General features: G+C 47.6%; 1 pseudogene; it reads left to right on the forward strand.

Moving 5' to 3' along the window:
* Positions 1-398: 398 nt before the first annotated feature.
* Positions 399-21,287, forward strand: part of LOC112074163 (zinc finger FYVE domain-containing protein 1-like) — a 28,172-nt pseudogene continuing 7,283 nt past the window's right edge.

Genomic DNA, 21,287 nt, shown 5'->3' on the forward strand with positions numbered 1-21,287 from the left:
GAGACATTTAGGCATATTTAACATATAGTATGTATCATATGATCTCTATGCATACGTCTGAGTCAACTAGTTTAGTGGTCACCAACTGTGGCTCTGGAGAGCTACTTGTGTTGTGGCTTTTGTTATATCCCAGCACTAACACACCTGATTCAACTACACAACATCGGATGCAGTTGGTTGAAACAGATTGTTAGTGTCGGGCAAGAACAAAAGCCTGCACTCCCAGGAGATCTCCAAGAGCAGGATTGTTGACCACTGATGCACGTGCCAGTAGGTATCGAGGAGGAGTCCCAAATGGCCCTATTCCATATACAGTGTTAGTATTTTTGGTTCAAAGTAGTACACTGTATAGGGAATATGGGCCATTTGGGACTGAACCAGCCCTAGTGTCCTTACCCAGTAAAGAAGAATATGTGTAGGCAGATAGGCAGACAGCACAAGTGTACACCACCATTCTGCCTATGGAGACTTTAGCGGGGCTGACTGTGAACTCCCTGCAAAAAAAACCCGAGTGACTTTGACACTCCAAAGAGATGGCCTTGCCGTCGATGTATGTTTCATCTTCCATATTGAATTGCTGATAACCGTTCTGCATAAGATCTCGCTAGTTGGATAACAATTACGGCTGGAGCGATATCTACCATTTTCCAAACTACTGTGGGCTAGCTGTAACGTCTTCAGATAGCAGTGAGTTAACGTTACTAGCTAGCTAACAATGTGGAGACAGAAAAGCTAAAAAATAACGAACATATTTTATGGATCCGGAATGGCATGCACTTCCTTTAACTAAGTATTGATTATTGCACAAACCTAGGACAAAATCGATTAGAAAACCTCTTTGACCTTCCTAGCCAGCTAACAAACTACAAACATTGAGTTGCATAGTGGGGAATGTAGTCATATTATTGATAAATTAAAGCGATTCAAAGCAACAACTCTACTAGCTTTACTACATTTCCCAGAATGCTATGCGCGGTGTAACTTTTAACCTCTGGATCAAAACAAGCCGATCAGCTGATGAAATGTAGCTGTCGGGCAGCGAAATTATCTTAACAAGCTATACATAATAACGGTGTCTTTGTGCTGAATAAATTGCACTGCATGCCATGTTGTCTATGAAAATATTATTGCGTATTTCTCTGTAGAAGCAACGGTTTAGGTTACGAAACAGCCGCCGTCCGCCGGGAAAACAATCTAGCTGCCAGCTCTTGGTTACTAGGTCCATCTTTTTGGTTTGACGAAGGATTGTGTTGATGGTTTTGGTGCTTGAGAAATTGGTAGTTGGGGTTGATGTAGAGTAACTGAAAAATACGCAAGTATCATCTTTTGTTATAAGCGGATTTGTTGATGTTTTTACACAGTCACCATTGCCTATTTCTGCTGTCAAATTGGCTTAGCCAACAACAATAACAACAACAGCTAACCGTACAGTAGGCTAACTAGCAGTAGCAAGATAATTACAATGTTATTGCTGTTTGACAGCTAACGATTACTTGCACATGGGGCTTGTAAGCTAGCTGCATGTCTGGACATGTATGTAGGAAGTCGTTGTTGTGATTGTTTTGCTGACAGACAGGCACCTCTGTAGAGTACTTTGATGACATAGGTCACTTTGACATAGCCATATCACAGTTCATATTAAATGTCCATCTGCTAAGTGTTTTGGGGAGTATAGAAGAGACACCACTACTAGAAAAAAAAAACGCATAATGCGCTAGAGAAGAATACATTTAAATCTTTAACACTATAGAATATAGCCATAAACATATTTCCCAGCAGTTTGGTTTCGCAGTGCAGTTTTAGACTCATCGGGCACAGGTTATCGACAGAAAGGTGCACTTGTTAGCAGTAGCATACTGAAGTGATCATCATGAGTGGTCAAGGTCCGTCGGTAGATAAGGGGATGAACACCATCCTGGTGTGTCAGGAGAGCTACGCCTGCGGCGGCTCAGACGAGGCCGCCTTCGAATGCGACGAGTGCGGAAGCCTGCAGTGCGTCCGCTGCGAGCTAGAGCTCCATCGTCAGACACGCATGAGGAACCATGACCGTGTCCGCATCGCCCCGGGACACGTTCCATTCTGTGACTCTTGTAAGGGCGACAGCAGCGGGTGTGGGGTGAACGGGGGCAGGCTGAGGGCGGTGGTGCGCTGCCAGGGCTGTAAGATCAACCTGTGTCTGGATTGCCAGAAGCGGACCCACAGCGGGGTAAACAAGAGGAAGCACCCCGTGACCCCCTACCCTCCTCCGGGTCAAGCCCAGGATAATAGCCTAGAGGCTGGGGATGGAGGGGAGATGGAGGCCCTCAAGGCAAAACTGGAGAAGGTGTGCAGCTTCTTACTGGTGGATGKGAAGGAGGAGATGCAGGTGAGTGATATGACCTCGGCTACATCTGAAATGGCTTCCTAGTACCTATAATAGGGCACTACTTTGGTGCACTATTTCTGATTTAGTGACCTACTTTTGACCAGTAGTCATGTTGTCAAAAGTAGTGCACTACCATAGGTCTCTGGTCAAAAACTATTGCACTTTATAGGCAATATGGTGCTATTTGGGATGCAGTCTAGGTATTGTTAACCTGTTTTTGCTTAGACTGCCTGCAGTCCGGGTTGAAGGACCAATATTTTTGATTTCTCCATGGCCTTCCGTACAGGAAGCCTGTCCATTGGCTCATACAAACTGGCTTTCAGATCTAAAAAGTCACTCGGGTTAGTTGCTACGGATACATGGTTTCTATGGGTGTTGTTTCAAGACCTGGATCATAATATGTCTACATCCCAAATGGAACACTAATCTATAGTGGGTCCTGGTCAAAAGTAGGTCACTAAATCAGAAATAGTGCACCATTTGGTACACTGTGCTCTACTACCTCGGTTGGTGATTAAACTAGCTCACCTCGGGCTCTGTTGTCTTTCCCCTGTAGTTGAAGGATGAGGAAGACTTTGTGAGCCGGCTGGACTGTAGGCCTGAGGAACTCCTCAAGGTCGTGTCTATCTTCGGGAACACAGGGGAGGGGAAGTCCCACACCCTGAACCATACCTTCTTCCTGGGGCGGGAGGTGTTCCAGACGTCCCCTACTCAGGAGTCCTGCACCGTGGGGGTCTGGGCTGCCATGGACCCCATRCACAGGGTGGTGGTGATCGACACAGAGGGACTGCTGGGGGCAGGTGAGGAGGAGAGAGGGGCAATGACAGGAATGTTGCTAAATGTCAGCTGCTATGACATTGTTATTCACGCAATTGACACAATAGCCGTTTTATCTGCTATCATATCAAATAAAGATAACGGTGGGAGCAGTAACCAGTCAGGAGGCATCTACTAACACGTCCTCTTCCTCTCTATTGGCCACCCAGGATCCAATCAGGGCCAGCGCACCCGGCTGCTCCTCAAAGTCCTAGCCGTCTCCGACCTCATCATCTACCGTACCCACGCCGACCGTCTCCACGACGACCTGTTCAAGTTCCTAGGCGACGCGTCGGACGCCTATCTGAAGCACTTCACCAGGGAGCTGAAGGCCACGACGACCCGGTGTGGCCTGGACGTGCCTCTGTCCACTCTGGGACCGGCTGTTATTATCTTCCARGAGACCGTCCACACCAAGCTACTGGGCTCAGGTACAGGGTTGGCATTGCCAGGCTTATCAAGCTGTTAAGGTACTATTGGATGAAAACCTAACACTTGGCTCTTGTGGAAACTATAACCTATTAGAACGTTCACCCACTTACATGGGACCATCCACACCAAACTAACTGGGATCAGGTAGGTGGTTCTGGTTGGCATTTAGCCTGTCTGCCAGGCTGTTTGTGCTATCGTGCCAACTCATTGTCAATCATTTTCGTGCCAATGATGGTGATAGAGTTGTCCAGAGCACAAACAGATCTGGGACCAGGCTACATCAGTTATCAGGTAAAGTTAGAATGGGCATCTGTAGAGAGATAAAATGCTGGGATCAGGTGTAGGTATCCCTGCATTTGGTTACKTGTTAGTTTTACAATTTATTTAAAAATAGTTTTATTGATTTTAATGCGCTACGTGGCCTTGCATGTGAATACATGTCTGGCTTTAAAGATATCCGGTCCTCTGGCACTGGCCTTTTATACTGAACAAAAATATAAATGCAACAATTTCAATGATTTTACTGAGTTACACTTCATGTAAGTAAATCAGTCAATTTAAATAAATTGATTAGGCCCTAATCTATTGATTTCACAGGACTAGGAATACAGATATGCATCTGTTGGTCACAGATACCTTCAAAAYGGTAGGGACGTGGACCAGAAAACCAGTCAGTATCTGGTGTGACCACCATTTGCCTCATGKAGTGTGACACATCTCCTTCACATAYAGTTGATCAGGCTGTTGATTGTGGCCTGTGGAATGTTGTCCCACTGCTATTCGACGGCTGTGCGAAGTTGCTGGATATTGGCGGCAGCTGGAACACGTCGATCCAGAGCATCGTACACGTCGATCCAGAGCATCCCAAACATGCTCAATGAATGACGTGTCTGGTGAGTATGCAGGCCATGGAACAACTGYGACATTTTCAGCTTCCAGGTATTGTGTACAGATCCTTGTGACATGGGGCCGTGCATTATCATGCTAAAACATGAGGTGATGGCGGAGGATGAATGGCACGACAATGGGCCTCAGGATCTCGTCACAGTATCTCTGCATTCAAATTGCCATCGATAAAATGAAATTGTTGTTTGTTGTCCGTAGCTTATACCTCCCCATACCATAACCCCAGCATGGGGCTCTCTGTTCACAACGTTGACATCAGCAAACCAATGCCATACAAGTGGTCTGCAATTGTGAGGCCGGTTGGATGTACTGCTGAATTCTCTAAAACGACGTTAGTATGGTAGAAAAATTAACATTCAATTATCTGGCATCAGCTCTGGTGGACATTCCTGCAGTCAGCATGCCAATTGCACAGAGACATCTGAGGCATTGTGTTGTGTGACAAAACTGCACATTTTAGAGTGACCTTTTATTGTCCCCAGCACAAGGTGCACCTGTGTAATGATCATGCTGTTTAATCAGCTTCTTGATATGTCACACCTGTCAGGTGGATGGATTATCTTGGCAAAGGAGAAATCCTTACTAACTGGGATGTAAAACACATTCGTGCACAAAATCTGAGAAATCAGCTTTTTGTTCGTATGGAACATTTCTGGGATCTTTTATTTCAGCTCATGAAATATGGGACCAACACTTTACATGTTGCAGACATTTTTTTTCTCCATCTTGCAACAATTGTTCAGGACTGTTGTCTCCATCGGAATGAGCCAAAACATTTGGTGAGACTGTCTTCAGCCCACTACGGTCCTGTGAGACTGCCTTCAACCAGCTACGGTCTCTGTGAGATTCTTCACCACTACGGCCTGGTGAGGCTGTCTTCAGACCACTAGCGTCGCTGTGAGATTCTTCAAGCCACTACGGTCTGGTGAGACTGCCTTCAAGCCACTACGGTCTGGTGCAGACTGTCTCAGGCCACTACGGTCCTGGTGAGATGTCTTCAGCCACTACGGTCCTGGTGAGACTGCCTCAGCCACACGGTCCTTGGTGAGACTGTCTTCAGCCACTACGGTCTGGTGAGATGCCTTCAGCCACTACGGTCCTGGCCTGGTGTAGACTGTCTTCCACACTACGGTCTGGTGCAGACTGCCTTCAGCACTAACGGTCCCTGGCCTGCGTGGAGACTGTCATTCAAACCACTACGGTCCTGGTTGAGACTGCCTTCAGCCCACTACGGTCTGTGAGACTGTCTTACCACTACGGTCTGTGAGACTGCCAGCCACTACATGTCCTGGCCTGGTGAGACTGTCTTCAGCACTCAGGTCGTTAGACTCTGGTGATACTGGCTGTCAGCTAGTCTGAGATCTTCAGCCACTTTACGGTTCCTGGTGAGACTCCTTGCAGCCACTACGGTCCTGGTGAGACTGCCTTCAGCCACTTACGTCTGGTGAGACTGCCTTCAGCCACACGGTCCTGGTGAGACTGCCTCAGCCACACGGTCCTGGGTGAGCTGGTCTACAGCACTACGGTCCTGGTGAGACTGAATCTACAAGCACCGTCCCTGGTGAGACTGTCTCAACCACTACGGTCCTGGTGAACTGTCTTCAGCCACTACGTCCTGGTGAGAAACTCGTCTTTCAGCCACTTACGTCCTGTGAGACTGTCGTTCAGCACTACGGTCCTGATGAGACTGTCTACAGCCACTACGGTCCTGGTGAGACTGCCTCAGCCACGTACTATTGGTAGAGACTGTCTTCGCAACGCTTAACGCTCAACGGTCCTGGTGAGACTGTCTTCAGCCACTACGGTCCTGGTGAGAGACTGTCTTCAGCCACTAACGTCTGTGAAGACTGTCTTACCTAAGCCGAGATGCTTAGACAAGCCTGTTGGTGAGACTGCCTTCAGCCACTACGGTCTGGTGAGACTGTTTCAGCCACTACGTCCTGATGAGAACTGCCTTCAGCCATACGGTCCTGTGAGACTGTCTTCAACCACTACAGGTCCTGGTCTGTGAGACTGTCTTCAACCATCTACGGATCCTGTCTAGGTGAGACTGGTCTTCACCACTACGGTCCTGGTCTGGTGAGACTGTCTTCAGCCACTACGGTCCTGGTGAGATCTGTCTACATGCACTACGGTCTGGTCTGGTGAGACTGTCTTCAACCACTACGGTCCTCGGTCTGGTGAGACTGTTCAACCACTACGGTCCTGGTCTGTGAGACTGTCTTTCACCACTACGGTCCTGGCTCTGGTGAGAACTGTCTTCCAACCACTACGGTCCTGGTCTGGTGAGACTTCTAGCCACTACGGTCTGGTGAGACGTCTTCAGCACTTACGTCCTGTAGACTGTCTTCAACCACTACGGTCCTGGTGAGACTGTCTTCACCACTACGTCCTGGTGAGCTGTCTTCAGCCACCTACGGTCCTGGTGAGACTGTCTTCAGCCACTACGGTTCTGATGAGACTGTCTACAGCCACACGGGTCCTGGTGAGACTGCCTTCAGCCACTACTGGTCCTGGTGAGACTGTCTTCAACCACTACCGGTACCTGGTTGAGACTGTCTTCATGCCACTACGGTCCTGATGAGACTGTCTACCAGCCACATACGGTCCTGGTGAGACTGCCTTCAGCCACTACAGTCCTGGTGAGACTGTCACAGCCACTACGGTCCTGGTCTGTGAGACTGTCTTCGAACCACTACGGTCTGTCTGGTGAGAACTGTCTTCAACCACTACGGTCCTTCTGGTGAGACTGTCTACAGCCACTACGGTCCCTGGTGAGACTTCTACAGCCACTACGGTCCTGGTGAGACCGCTTCAGCCATACGGTCCTGGTGAGACTGTCTTCAACCACTACGTCCTGGTCTCTGGAACAGCCACTACGGTCTGCTCTGAACAGCCACTACGGTCCTGGTCTCTGAACAGCCACTACGGTCCTGGTCTCTGGAACAAGCCCACTACGTCCTGGTCTCTGGAACAGCCACTACGGTCCTGGGTCTCTGGAACAAGCCACACGGTCCTGTCTCTGACACAGCCCGGGATCTGAGGGCCTCAGAAACTGTAAAAGATTTTAAAGAAAGATCCTTTTAGCCATGCTCTTTACTGAGTTATAGAGGGATTTTATTCATACTATAACTATCTATACTATTATCAATTTTATTGTTTTACTATGTTACTATTTTCATTCTTCATTTAGAAAAGGTTTGTGTTTTATCTTTCTCACCTTGTATTATTTGAATAGTTAAGCACCTTAAATGCATCCCCTGTGAGAAAGGTCTCATGAATGAAGTTTGATTTAGGGGACAGGGTTAGGGCTGAGACAGAGATATAAGCCGTAGCAGGTTGGCTCATTCACTTTTTCAATTTAGAAAGTGGAAAAATAACTGTCATCTGTCACCTAAGCTAATCTTTTCCTTCTTCTCTCTCACTCCCTCTCTCTCCTCCACATCTCTCACTCCTCCCTCTCCTCTATATCTCTCACTCCCACTCTCCTCTTCTTTGTCTCTCTCTCCCCCTCTATCTTTCTCTCCCCTCTCCTCTTTATCGCTCACTCTTTCCCTCTCCCTTTATCTCTCTCCCCTCTTCCCTCCTCTCTTCTCTCCCCCCTACTCTGTTTCTCTTCTCTCTCTCCCACCCCTCTCTCTATATATCCTCTCTTTCCCTCCTCTGTATCTCCTCTCCCCCGTCTCTATTCTTTCTCTCCCCTCTCCTCTATATATCTCTCTCTTTCTCCTCCACCCTTCTCTCTCTCCTCTACCCTTCTCTCTCTCTCTCCCCCTCTCCTCTCCTCTATATCTCTCTCTCTCCCCCTCTCTCCCTCTCCTCTATATATATCTCTCTCTCCTCTCTCTCTACCCCTACTCTCCCTCTCCTCTATATATCTCTCTCTCTTCTCCACCCTTCTCTATATCTCTCCGTCTCCCTCCAACAACCCATCAGAGTCTGCAAGCGTCTGCTTCAGGAGCGTTTCAGAAGCTGGTCTTTTCCCCGAGGCCTTCAGCTCCCATCCAGTACCGTGGGACTCGAACCTACAACCCCCCGACAGACTTCAGTGGTCTGCTGCGTAGTCTGGAGCAAACAGTTAGATAACAACACTACCCGCTCACCACGTTCTGCAAACTCATATACAGAGCCCTGCAGGTGTGTGTGTGTGTGTGTTGTGTGTGTGTGTGTGTGTGTGTGTGTGTGTTGAGCGTTTTGTAAATAATTCATGACCCTTTCAGCAGCTGTTTTAAACCAACACCTGTGACAAAAGCCGCTCTCTCTCTCTCTCTCCCCGCTCTCTCTCTCCCCGCTTCTCTCTCTCCCCCCGCTCTCTCTCTCTCTCCTGCTCTCTCTCTCCCCTCTCTCTATCTCCCCGCTCTCTCTCTCCCCACTCTCTCTCTCTCCCTCTCTCCCCGTCTCTCTCTCTCCCCGCTCTCTCTTCTCCGACGCTCTCCTCTCCCCCGCTCTCTCTCTCCCCCGCTCTCTCTCTCCCCGCTCTCTCTCTCCGACGCTCTCTCTCTCCCGCTCTCTCTCCCGCTCTCTCTCTCCACGCTCTCTCCGACGCTCTCCTCTCTCTCCCCCTCTCTCCCCCGCTCCTCTCTCTCCCGCTCTCTCCTCTCCCGCTCTCTCTCTCTCCCCCGCTCTCTCTTCTCTCCCGCTCTCTCTCTCCGACGCTCCTCTTCCTCCCTCTCTCCTCTATCTATCTATAGCGCCTGATGTGAGCGTTTCAGCGGGGATATCCCAGAAGAGCACCCTGGCCAAGTAACTCTGTTCTTCCTGATGAGTACTTCACCTGCTCAGTATCTGTCTCAAGCTGTCGTGCAGTCTCTCTGTCTGTGTTCTATTTATCTCTCTCAGCGTGTAGGAAGTTAATCTCTGTCTCTGTCTCGGTGTTCAGTTATCTCTCAGCTGTAGAAGTTCTCTCTCTGTCTCGAGTGTTCATATATCTCTCAGCTGTAGAAGTTCATCTCTCTCTTCTCAGTGTTCAGTTATTTCTCTCAGCTGTCTGCTTCAGTGACAGGAATGCTTCTATTTACTGTATGATGTTCAGTATCTTTATTAATGTAAATGAATATAACATTGGCGCTGTACATACCCATTAGTAATGACCTGATAATTATTCTGAAAATACCACCAAAAATGTAAATACAAGAAATATTAACTCATAACAGACAATAAAAACCACCCGTTGACTACTGATGTCTTCAGTCCTACAACATCATCCTTGCTTCAGTTGGCTGTATAACAGTAATTACAATAGTAATAAACACAATGTAATAACCCTCTCCTGTCAGGTCTGACTGTATGAACAGTAATAAACATAGTAATAAACACTGTATAACCCTCTTCCTGTCAGGTCTGACTGTATGAACATAATAACATAGTAATAAACACTTAATAACCCTCTTCCTGCAGGTCTGACTATATGAACAGTAATAACATAGTAATAAAACACTGTAATAACCCTCTTCCTGTCAGGTCTGACTGTATGTAACAGTAATAACATAGTAATAAACACGTGAAACCCTCTTCCTGTCAGGTCTGACTGTATGACAGTAATAACATAGTAATAAACACTGTAATAACCCTCTTCCTGCAGGTCTGACTGTATGAACAGTAATAACATAGTAATAAACACTGTAATAACCTCTTCTGTCAGTCTGACTATATGAACAGTAATAACATAGTAAAAACCACTGTAATAACTCTCTTCCTGTCAGGTCTGACTGTATGAACATTAATAAATAGTAATAAACACTGTAATAACCCTCTCCTGTCAGGTCTGACTGTATGAACAGTAATAACATAGTAATAAACACTTAATAACCCTCTTCCTGTCAGGTCTGGCTGTGTGAATAGTAATAACATAGTAATAAACACTGTAATAACCCTCTTACCTGTCAGTCTGACTGTATGAACAGTAATAAACATAGTAATAAACACTGTAATAACTCTCTTCCTGTCAGTCTGACTGTATGAACATTAATAACATAGTAATAAACACTGTAATAACCCTCTCCTGTCAGGTCTGACTGTATGAACAGAATAACATAGTAATAAACACTGTAATAACCCTCTTCCTGTCAGGTCTGGCGTTGTGAATAGTATAACATAGTAATAAACACTGTAACAACCCTCTTCCTGTCAGGTCTGACTGTGTGAACAGTAATAACATAGTAATAAACCTGTAATAACCCTCTTTCCTGTCAGGGTCCTGTGTGAACAGTAATAACATAGTAATAAACACTGTAATAACCCCTCTTCCTGTCAGGTCGCGACTGTGTGAACAGTAAATAACATAGTAAAATAACACTGGTAATAAATCACTCTTCCTGTCAGGTCTGGTTGTGGAAACATATGAACCCATCGGAAGGAGGGAGTACTGCACTGAGGCTAAACACCGCATGTCGCTACTCTGCTCAAATACGACAACCGCATCTACACCTGTAAAGTAGTTGAACACAGACACACACGTCTCCTCTGTCTCTCTCGCTGTCTCTCTCGTGCTGCTTCTCTCTTCTCTCTCTCTCTCTCTCGCGCTGTCTCCTCTCTGCTCTCTACTGCTGTCTCTCTCTGTCTCATCTCTTCTCGCTGTCTCTCTCTCTCTCTTCGCTGTTTCTCTCTCTCTCGCTTCTCTCTCTGTCTCTCTCTGTCTCTCTCTCGGTGTCTCTCTCTCTCGCTTCCCTCCTCTCCTCTCGCTGCTCTTCTCTCTCTCCTCTCGCTGTCTCTCTCTCTCGCTGTCTCTCTCTCTCTCTCTCCGCTGTCTCATTCTCTGTCTGTCTCTGTCCTGTCTCTCACACACACCACACACACGGCTCTGTCTGAGTAATGTGCTCTCTGATCCTCAGCGTGCTATGAGGGAGGGAAGGAGGTGATTGTGGTTCCCCAAGACCAGACAGCCTCCTCTGACTCTCCCTGGTTAGTCTGCCACCTACGCCCTGGTTCTGGTGAGTCCTGGACACGTAGAAAATCCTCATTATAATATCCTGTATCCATCAAGGAATAGAATCCTCTGTTCTGATGTCATAGTAAGTCACAACCTCAAATAGGAAAATAATTTATTTTCTGACTCTCAATGTTTCAGCTGATCCACATCTGATCTCTGACAGTATAACTGAGAGAGTGTGTTACTTGAAGTATTTGTTGTTGTTGTGTTGTTTACAGGTATGTGATAGAGTGTCCCAAATGTGGGGTGATCTACAGAAGCAGGCATACTGCGGTACGGGAACCAGGACCCAGTGACAACAGTGGTCAGGACGAAAATACAACACGTACTGGCGCTGGGGTAAGGGAACAACAGAGGGGAGGGACCACCCCCCCCCCAGGACCCAGTAACACAGTGTCAGCGACTGAAATACAACACGTCTGGCCTGGAGGTAAGAACAACAGAGGGGAGGGAACCCAGGACCAGTAGACACAGTGGTCAGGACTGAAAATACAAACACAATTGGCCTGGGTAAAACACAGAGGGGAGGGAGGGACCAGGACCCAGTGAACACAGTGGTCAGGACTGAAATACAACACATCTGGCCTGGGGTAAGAACAACAGAGGGGAGGGAACCAGGACCCAGTGGACACAGTGGTCAGAAGTCCCACACATTCCAGAGGAGTCTCTGGTTGTTTCAGTTTGGCTGAAATGAAGCATTTTGTTTTAGTAAATTGACTAGAATGTACCACAATAAGCCATGCATACTGACTGACCTCCCCGTCACTCCTACTACTAGTCTTGCTCTCTCGCTGGTGGTTTCAGGCCAGTTGCTGTGAAGAGTCTCTCTGYGTTGGGGTGTTTGTATAAGAAAGCCTTGTGACGATAATATTCTGGATCCCATAATTTCTTTTAGCCCACAAATGTTGATGCCATATAGAAGAATRGGAATTATGACAGTGTCAAATAGTTTAAGCCAAATTCTCATCTGTGGGTCTTCCTACACTAAACATGTTTCATGAGCTGAAATAAAAGATCCCAGAAAAGTTTCATACGTYCAAAGAAGCGTATTTCTCTCAAATTTTGTGCACAAATTTGTTGGGGTGACATAAAAAGAAGCTGATTTAAACAGCATGATCATTACACAGGTGCACCTTGTGCTGGGGACAATAAAAGGCCACTCTAAAATGTGCAGTTTTGTCACACAACACAATGCCACAGATGTCTCAAGTTTTGAGGGATCGTGCAATTGGCATTCTGACTGCAGGAATGTCCACCAGAGCTGTTGCCAGATAATTGAATGTGAATTTCTCTACCATAAGCCGCCACAAACTTTGTTTTAGAAAATTTGGCAGTACGTCCAACTGGCCTCAACCACAGACCACGTGTAACCACGCCAGCCCAGGACCTCCACATCCATCTTCTTCACCTGCGGGATCATGAGACCAGCCACTCGGACATCTGATGAAACTGTGGGTTTGCACAACTGAAGAATTTCTGCACAAACTCTCAGAAACCGTCTCAGGGAAGTTCAACTGACTCCTTGTCATCCTCATCGGCGTCTTGACCRGACTGCAGTTCGGCGTCGTAACTGACTTCAGTGGGCAAATGCTCACCTTCGATGGCCACTGGCATACTGGAGAAGTGTGCTCTTCATGGATAAATCGCGGTTTCAACTGTARCGGGCAGATGGCAGATGTCATTGTGTGGGCGAGCGGTTTGTTGATGTTAACGTTATGAACAGAGTGCCCCATGGTGGGGTTATGGTATGAACAGMCATAAGCTATGGACAATGAACACAATTGCATTTTATTGATGGCGATTTGAGATACTGTGACGAGATCCTGGGGCCCATTGTCGTGCCATACATCACCTCATGTTTCAGCATGATAATGCACAGCCCCTTGTCGCAAGGATCTGTACACATTTCCTGGAAGCTGAAAATATCCCAGTTCTTCCATGGCCTGCATACTCACCAGACATGTCACCCGTTGAGCATGTTTGGGATGCTCTGGATCGACGTGTACGACAGCGTGTTCCAGTTCCCGCCAAAACCCAGCAACTTCGCACAACCATTGAAGAGGAGCGAGACAACATTCCACAGGCCACAATCAACAGKCTGATCAACTCTATGTGAAGGAGATGTGTCGCACTGCATGAGGCAAATGGTGGTCACACCAGATACTGACTGGTTTCTGATCCACGTCCRTACCTTTTCTTTAAGGTATTCGTGACCAACAGATACATATCTGTATTCCCAGTCATGTGACATCCAATGATTAGGGCCTTATTAATTTATTTCAATTGACTGATTTCCTTCTATAAACTGTAACTCAGTAAAATCTTATAAATTGTTGCGTCTTATATTTTTGTTAGGTGTATTTATTTTAATTGTTATATTTGTGATGTTTAGTTATTTTTCTTTACAGATATTCTCATCTTTAAATGGGAGGTCTTTCTTTTTAACAGTGGTATCTAATCTCCTCCATAATTCCCCAAATTAATTTGTATTGATGGCCTCTATTTTGTCAAGCTCATAGGTCATACAGAGAGATTTGTTCCTTCGTAATAACTTCTTATATGGGCTTAGTGGTCTGTTGGTATATGAGACCTGTTCTGCTGATTTACAAGGTCTATGGGTCTGTTGGTATATGATACCTGTCTGCTGATTTACAGGGTCTTAGAGTCTGTTGGTATATGAGACCTGTCTGCTGATTTACAGGGTCTTAGTTTGTATATGACACCTGTCTGCTGATTTACAGGGTCTTAGGGTCTGTTGTATATGAGACCTGTCTGTTGATTTACAGGGTCTTAGCTGTTGTTTATGAGACCTGTCTGCTGATTTACAGGTCTTAGGGTCTTTTGGTATATGACACCTGTCTGTTGATTTACAGGGTCTTAGCCTGTTGGTATATGACACCTGTCTGTTGATTACAGGGTCTTAGGGTCTGTTGGTATATGAGACCCTGTCTGTGATTTACAGGGTCTTAGCCTGTTGGTATATGAGACCTGTCTGCTGATTTACAGGGTCTTAGCCTGTTGTATATGAGACCTGTCTGTTGATTTACAGGTCTTAGCCTGTTTGGTATATGAGACCTGTCTGTTGATTTACAGGGTCTTTAGCCTGTTGGTATATGACACCGTCTGTTGATTTACAGGGTCTTAGGGTCTGTTGTATATGAGACCTGTCTGTTGATTTACAGGGTCTTAGGTCTGTTGGTATATGAGACCTGTCTGTTGATTTACAGGGTCTTAGGCGCTGTTGGTATATGGACACTGTCTGTGATTTACAGGGTCTTACGTCTGTTGGTATATGACACCTGTCTGTTGATTTACAGGGTCTTAGCCTGTTGGTATATGAGACCTGTCTGTTGATTTACAGGGTCTTAGCCTGTTGGTATGACCTGTCTGTTGATTTACAGGGTCTTAGCCTGTTGGTATATGACACCTGTCTGTTGATTTACAGGGTCTTAGCCTGTTGGTATATGACACCTGTCTGTTGATTACAGGGTCTTAGCCTGTGGTATATGACACTGTCTGTTGATTTACAGGGTCTTAGCCTGTTGGTATATGACACCTGTCTGTTGATTTACGGTCTTAGCTGGTTGGTATATGAGCACCTGTCTGTTGATTTACGGGGTCTTACCTTAGCCTGTTGGTATATGAGACCTGTCTGGTCTGATTTACAGGGTCTTAGTCCTGTTGCGTATATGACATCTGTCTGCTGATTTACAGGGTCTATGGGTCTGTTGGTATATGGACACCTTGTCTTTTGCTGATTTATCAGGGTCCTATGGGTGTCTGTTGGTAATATGAGGACTTTTCTGGGGTAGAGTTTAGTTCTGGCCACTTTGTATGAGGTGGGACCGGGTAAGTTAGGTTCTGGTCCACTTGTATGAGGCGGACGGGTAGAGTTAGGTTCTGGTCCACTTGTATGAGGGTGGACGGGGTAGAGTTTATGGTTTCTGGTCCACTTGTATGAGGGTGGGAGGGTAGAGTTTAGGTCTGGTCCACTTGTTTGAGGGTGGGACGGGGTAGAGTTTAGTTCTGGTCCACTTGTATTGAGGGTGGGATGGGGTAGAGTTTAGGTTCTGGTCCACTTGTATGAGGGCGAGAGGGCATGACCATAAAGACATTGATTTGTTTCTTGCTCCATATCTGTAATGTCATAGTGGACTGCACTGTTTCCTAGTGCAGAGCGATATGTAAAACCTGCCCAGAGAGTCACCCTTCACCCTGCCATTAACAATGTCTCTCACCTCCATCCCTCCCTCGCTCTCTCTTTCTCTCTTCTTTTCTCCCTTTCCTCCCCTCCTCCCTCTTCCTCTCCTCTCTCATCCTCCCCTCTCGCTCTTGCCCTCTTCTCTCTCTCGCTCTTGCCCTCTTCTCTCTCTCGCTCTTCCCTTCTCTCTCTCCCCCCTCTTGGCCTCTTCTCTCTTCCCCCTCTTGCCCTCTTCTCTCTCCCTCCCTCTGCCCCTCTTCTCTCTCCCCCTTCTTGCCCTCTTCTCTCTCCCCCTTCGCCTCTTCTCTCTCCCCCCTCGCCCTCTTCTCTCTCTCCCTCCCTCACTCCTTCTCCCCTCCTCCCTCTCTCTCTCCTCTCTCTTCTCTCATCCTCCCTCTCTCTCTCCTCTCTCCCCCCTCCCTCTTCTCTCCCCCTCGCCCTCCCCTTCAGTCGGATGGTTTTCTGAAGGACAACAACAATGCAGCTCAGAGACTGTTGGACGGTGTGAACTACATCTCCCAGAGTGTGTCAGAGCTCAGTGTCAAACCTGCCAAAGCTGTCACTTCCTGGCTCACCGACCAGATTGCCCCGGCCTACTGGAAACCCAACTCCCTCATCCTGGTACGTGGTCCTCACAGCCATCTGGACATACAGGTTTAGACACAGCGTGGATCCAATCATGGGATCCATTCCTAGCCAGTGATTCCCCAAGTTGAGTTATTATGCCTCAGCTGTGCTGTGAACATGTTTAGACATATTCATGTTGTCATTGATTATTGTTCGACTGTGTAAAGAGTGTCCATTTCTCCTATGACTGTGTAAAGACTGTCCATTTCTCCTATGACTGTGTAAAGACTGTCCATTTCTCCTATGACTGTGTAAAGACTGTCCATTGCTCTTATGACTGTGTAAAGACTGTCCATTTCTCCTATGACTGTGTAAAGACTGTCCATTTCTCCTATGACTGTGTAAAGACTGTCCACTTCTCCTATGACTGTGTAAAGACTGTCAATTGCTCCTATGACTGTGTAAAGACTGTCCATTTCTCTTATGACTGTGTAAAGACTGTCCATTTCTCGCTCCTATGGATGTGTAAGACCTGTCCATTGCTCCTGTGTGTGCTTGTGTTTTCAGCCTGTGATATAGTCTCTCTCCTGTGCTCTCTGTGTCTCTGTAACAGAAATGTTGTAAGTGCAGTGAGGTGTTCCAGGACAACGATATAAGCTCACTGCCGTGCCTGTGGAGAGGGCTTCTGTGACGGCTGCTCCACCCAAGAACCGTCCAGTTCCAGAGAGGGGCTGGGGGCTCGCGCCCGTACGGGTCTGTGATGCCTGCTTTCCAGAACGGGGAATCTCAGAAGGTTAAGGACGGGCCCTCCGAGTGGGCGCAGTGCTAGCTGTGCTGTGATTCCTGGTTTGAGTCCCAGGCTCTGTCACAGCCGGCCGCGACCGGGAGACCAATGGGCGGCGCACAATTGGCCCAGCGCTCGTCCGGGTTAGGGAGGGTTTGGCCCAGCGTCGTCCGGTTTTAGGGAGGGTTTGGCCCAGCGTCGTCCGGGTTAGGGGAGGTTTGGGCCACGCGTCGTCCGGGTTAAGAGGGTTGGCCCAGCGTCGTCCGGTTAGGAGAGGGTTTGGCCCAGCGTGTCCGGGTTAGGAAGAGGGTTTGGCCCAGCTCGTCCGGGTTCAGGAGAGGGTTTTGCCCAGCGCTCGTCCGGTTAGGGGAGGGTTTGGCCCAGCATAGTCCGGGTTAGGGGAGGGTTTGGCCCAGCATAGTCCGGGTTAGGGGAGGGTTTGGCCCAGCGTCGTCCGGGTGGAGAGGGTTTGCCAGCGTCGTCCGGGTTAGGGAGGTTTGGCCCAGCGTCGTCGCGGGTTAGGGGAGGGTTGGCCAGCGGTGTCCGGGTTAGGGGAGGGTTTTGGCCAGCGTCAGTCCGGGTTAGGGGAGGGTTGTGGCCCAGTGTCGTCCGGGTTAAGGGAAGGGTTTGGCCCAGCGTTGTCCGGGTTAAGGGGGGTTGGCCAAGCGTGTCGGGTAGGGGGGGTTTGGCCAGCGTCGTCCGGGTTAGGGAGGGTTTTGGCCAACGTCGTCGGGTTAGGGGAGGCTTCAGGGATATCCTTGTCCCATCGCGCACTAGCGACTCCAGTGGCGGGCGGGCGCGAATGCACGCTGAACGGTCGCCAGGTGTCGGTGTTTCTACGACACATTGGTGCGGCTGGCTTCCGGGTTTAAGCGGGCATGGTGGTCAAGAAGCAGTGCGGCTTGGCGCGTTGGTGTTCGGAGGACGCACGACTTCTCGACCTTCGCCTCTCCCGAGTCCGTACGGCGAGTTGCAGCGAATGAGACAAGACTGTAACTACCATTGGGGAGGAAAAAGGGGTAAAAAAACTAAAATTAAAATAAAAACTTTCAAAAAGAAATGTAAGAACATGTTTTTCTACAGGTGATCCGTCAGAGTCCCAATAGGTTCTTTAGAGAATATCTTTAGCATAAAACTGTATGCCATATGAACTAGAGCTGGGAATTGCCAGTACCTCACAATACGATATTAACATGATACTTACTGTAGGTGCCGATAAGGTACAGGAGCATTCTGAAAGTATTCCGACCCCCCGGTGACTTTTCAAAATGTTGTTTACCTTACAGCCTTATTCTAAAATTGATTAAATACATGTTTACACAAATCTACACACTCAATCTACACACAAAACCCCATAATGACAAAGGAAACAGGTTTGAAAATGTTGCTGATTTATTAAATAAAATGAAAAACAGAAATACCTTATATACATAAGTATTCAGACCCTTTGTTATGAGACTCAAATTGAGCTTCGGTACACTCCTGTTTCTACGATCATCCTCGAGATGTTTTCACAACTTGATTGAGTCCACCTGTGTAGTAATTCAATTGAATTGGACATGATTTGGAAGGCACACACCTGTCTATATAAGGGCCCACAGTTGACAGTAGATGTCAGAGCAAAACCAAGCCATGAGGTGAAGGAATTGTCCGTAGAGCTCTGAGACAGGATTGTGTCGAGGCACAATCTGGGGAAGGGTACCAAAACATTTCTGCGAGCATTGAAGGTCCCAAGAACACAGTGGCCCCATCATTCTAAAAGGAATACGTTTGAGACCTCTCTTCCTATAGCTGGCGCCGGCCAAACATGAGCAATCGGGGGAGAAGGGCCTTGTTCAGGGAGGCTGACCAAGAACCGATGGTCACTCTGATAGAGCCTAGGTTCCTCTGTGGAGATTGAGAGACTTTCCAGAAAGACAACCATCTCTGCAGCACTCCAGCTAATCAGGTCTTTATGGTATGGAGGAAACCTGGCACCATCCCTACAGTGAAGCATAGTGGTTGGCAGCATCATGCTGTGGGATGTTTTTCAGTGGCAGGGACTGGAGACTGTCAGGATCGAGGGAAGATGAATGGACAAAGTACAGAGAGATCCTTGATGAAAACCTGCCAGAGCACTCAGGACTCAGACTGGGGCAAAGGTTCGACCTTCCAACGAACAAGACCCTAAGCACACAGCCAAGACAACGCAGGAGTGGCTCAGGACAGTCTCTGAATGTTTTTGAGTGAGCCCAGCAGAGCCCGGTACTTGAACCCGATCGAACATCTCTGGGAACCAGAAAATAGCTGTGCAGCAACGCTCCCATATCAACTGACAGAGCTTGAGAGGATCTGCAGAGAAGAATGGGACAAATTCCCAAATACAGGTGTGCCAAGCTTGTAGCGTCATACCAAGAAGACTCGAGGCTGTAATCCTATAAGGTGTTCCAACAAAGACTGAGTAAAGGGTCAGAACCTTATGTGAATGTGATATTTCAGTTTTTTTATTTGTAATAAATGTGCAAAAATTGATAAACAGTTTTGCTTTGTCATCTTATGGGGTATTTGTGTCTATTTAATCCATTTTAGAATATGGGCTGTAACGTAACAAAATGTGAAAAAGTGAATGGGTCTGAATACATTCCGAATGCACTGTACGTTATTGAGATTCATACCCAGAGGGCTATGTGATGTTTATTGCGATTCAATGTTTCCAAACATATTGCTCACCATATATCTGCTGCAGAGGGACGAGAGAGAGTCCGTGAGAAAACAAGTTTGATCAGTCATGGAAATAAAAGTGCTGAAACAAATTGGCTCGCTATTTAAAAAGATGGAGAACAAACGATGAAAGAAAAAATATTGAGTTTTGGTGCAGTACAGCCAACTAGCACAAAAAAATAATATTGCGATATTGTCAAAACGATATGATATATCGTCAAAATAATATCCCAAATATTTATCTGGAGTTTTCCCCCATCACTAACATGAGATCATCAAATTAGGCGGGAAATTGTTTATCCAGATTAACAGACAGAGAAAATATTTCCCCCTTTTCCTGTTTATTTCCTACTCTCGGATTTACAAATCTTTAAATTAATATGTGAAACATAAACTGTGGTTGTTTTTCTTCTTTCTTTCGTGTTGTGTGTGTTGTGTGTGTGTGTGTGTGTGTGTGTGTGTGGTGGTGTGTGTGTGTGTGTGTGTGTGGTGTGTGTGTGTGTGTGTGTGTGTGTGTTGTGTGTGTGTGTGTGTGTGTAGAGCTGCTGGATGCAGAGTTGGGAGAGGAGGAAGGAGGGACACTCAGTAGAAGAGTAGGACGAGGGCTGTTCAGATAACACTGGGAGCTGTGGTCACTGCTACATACATCCCTCGGGTGAGTACTGTAGCCTTCTGGGTGAGTACTTGTAGCCCTCTGGGTGATGCTGTAGCCGCTGGGTAGTACTGTAGCCGTCAGCGTGAGTATGTAGCCCTCAGCGTGGTACTGTAGCCTCGCGTGAGTACTGTAGCCCTCAGCGTGTGAGTGCTGTGCCCTCTGTGAGTGCTGTAGCCCTTGGGTGAGTGCTGTAGCCTGCTGGGTGGTACTGTACGCCCGCTGGGTGAGTACTGTAGGCCCATGGGTGGAGTACTGTAGCCCACTGGGTGAGTACTGTAGCCCTCTGGGTGAGTACTGTAGCCTTCTGGGTGAGACGTGACTGTAGCCTTCTGGGTGAGTACTGTAAGCCCTCTGGGTGAGTACTGTAGCCTTCTGGGTGAGTAACTGTCAAGCCTTCTGGGTGAGTACTGTAGAGCCTGGGTACTGTGCTGGGTAGAGTGTAGCCCTTCGGGTGAGTACTGTAGCCCTCTGGGTGAGTACTGTAGCCCTCTGGGTGAGTACTGTAGCCCTCTGGTGAGTACTGTAGCCTCTAGTGACGTAGCTGTCAGCCCTCAGCGTGGCTGAGCTCTGTAGCCTCTCTGGGTGAGTACTGTAGCCTTCTGGGTGAGTACTGTAGCCTTCTGGGGTGAGACTGTAGCCTCTGGGTGAGTATGTAGCCCTCTGGTGAGTACTGTAAGCCCTCTGGGTGAGTACTGTAGCCCTCTGGGTGAGTACTGTAGCCCTCTGGGTGAGTACTGTACGCCCTCTGGGTGGGTACCTCGTACCCTCTAGTTGGGTACTGTAGCCTCTGCGTGGTGGTGAGTACTGTAAGCCCTCTGGGTGAGTACTGGTAGCCTCTGGGTGAGTACTGTGCCCTGGGGTGGTACTGTTGAGCCCTCTGGGTGAGTGTGTAGCCCTCTGGGTGAGTGCTGCCTCGGTGAGGTCTGACTCTGG

Source organism: Salvelinus sp. IW2-2015, unplaced genomic scaffold, assembly GCF_002910315.2.
Source record: "Salvelinus sp. IW2-2015 unplaced genomic scaffold, ASM291031v2 Un_scaffold2520, whole genome shotgun sequence".
Classification (NCBI taxonomy): domain Eukaryota; kingdom Metazoa; phylum Chordata; class Actinopteri; order Salmoniformes; family Salmonidae; genus Salvelinus; species Salvelinus sp. IW2-2015.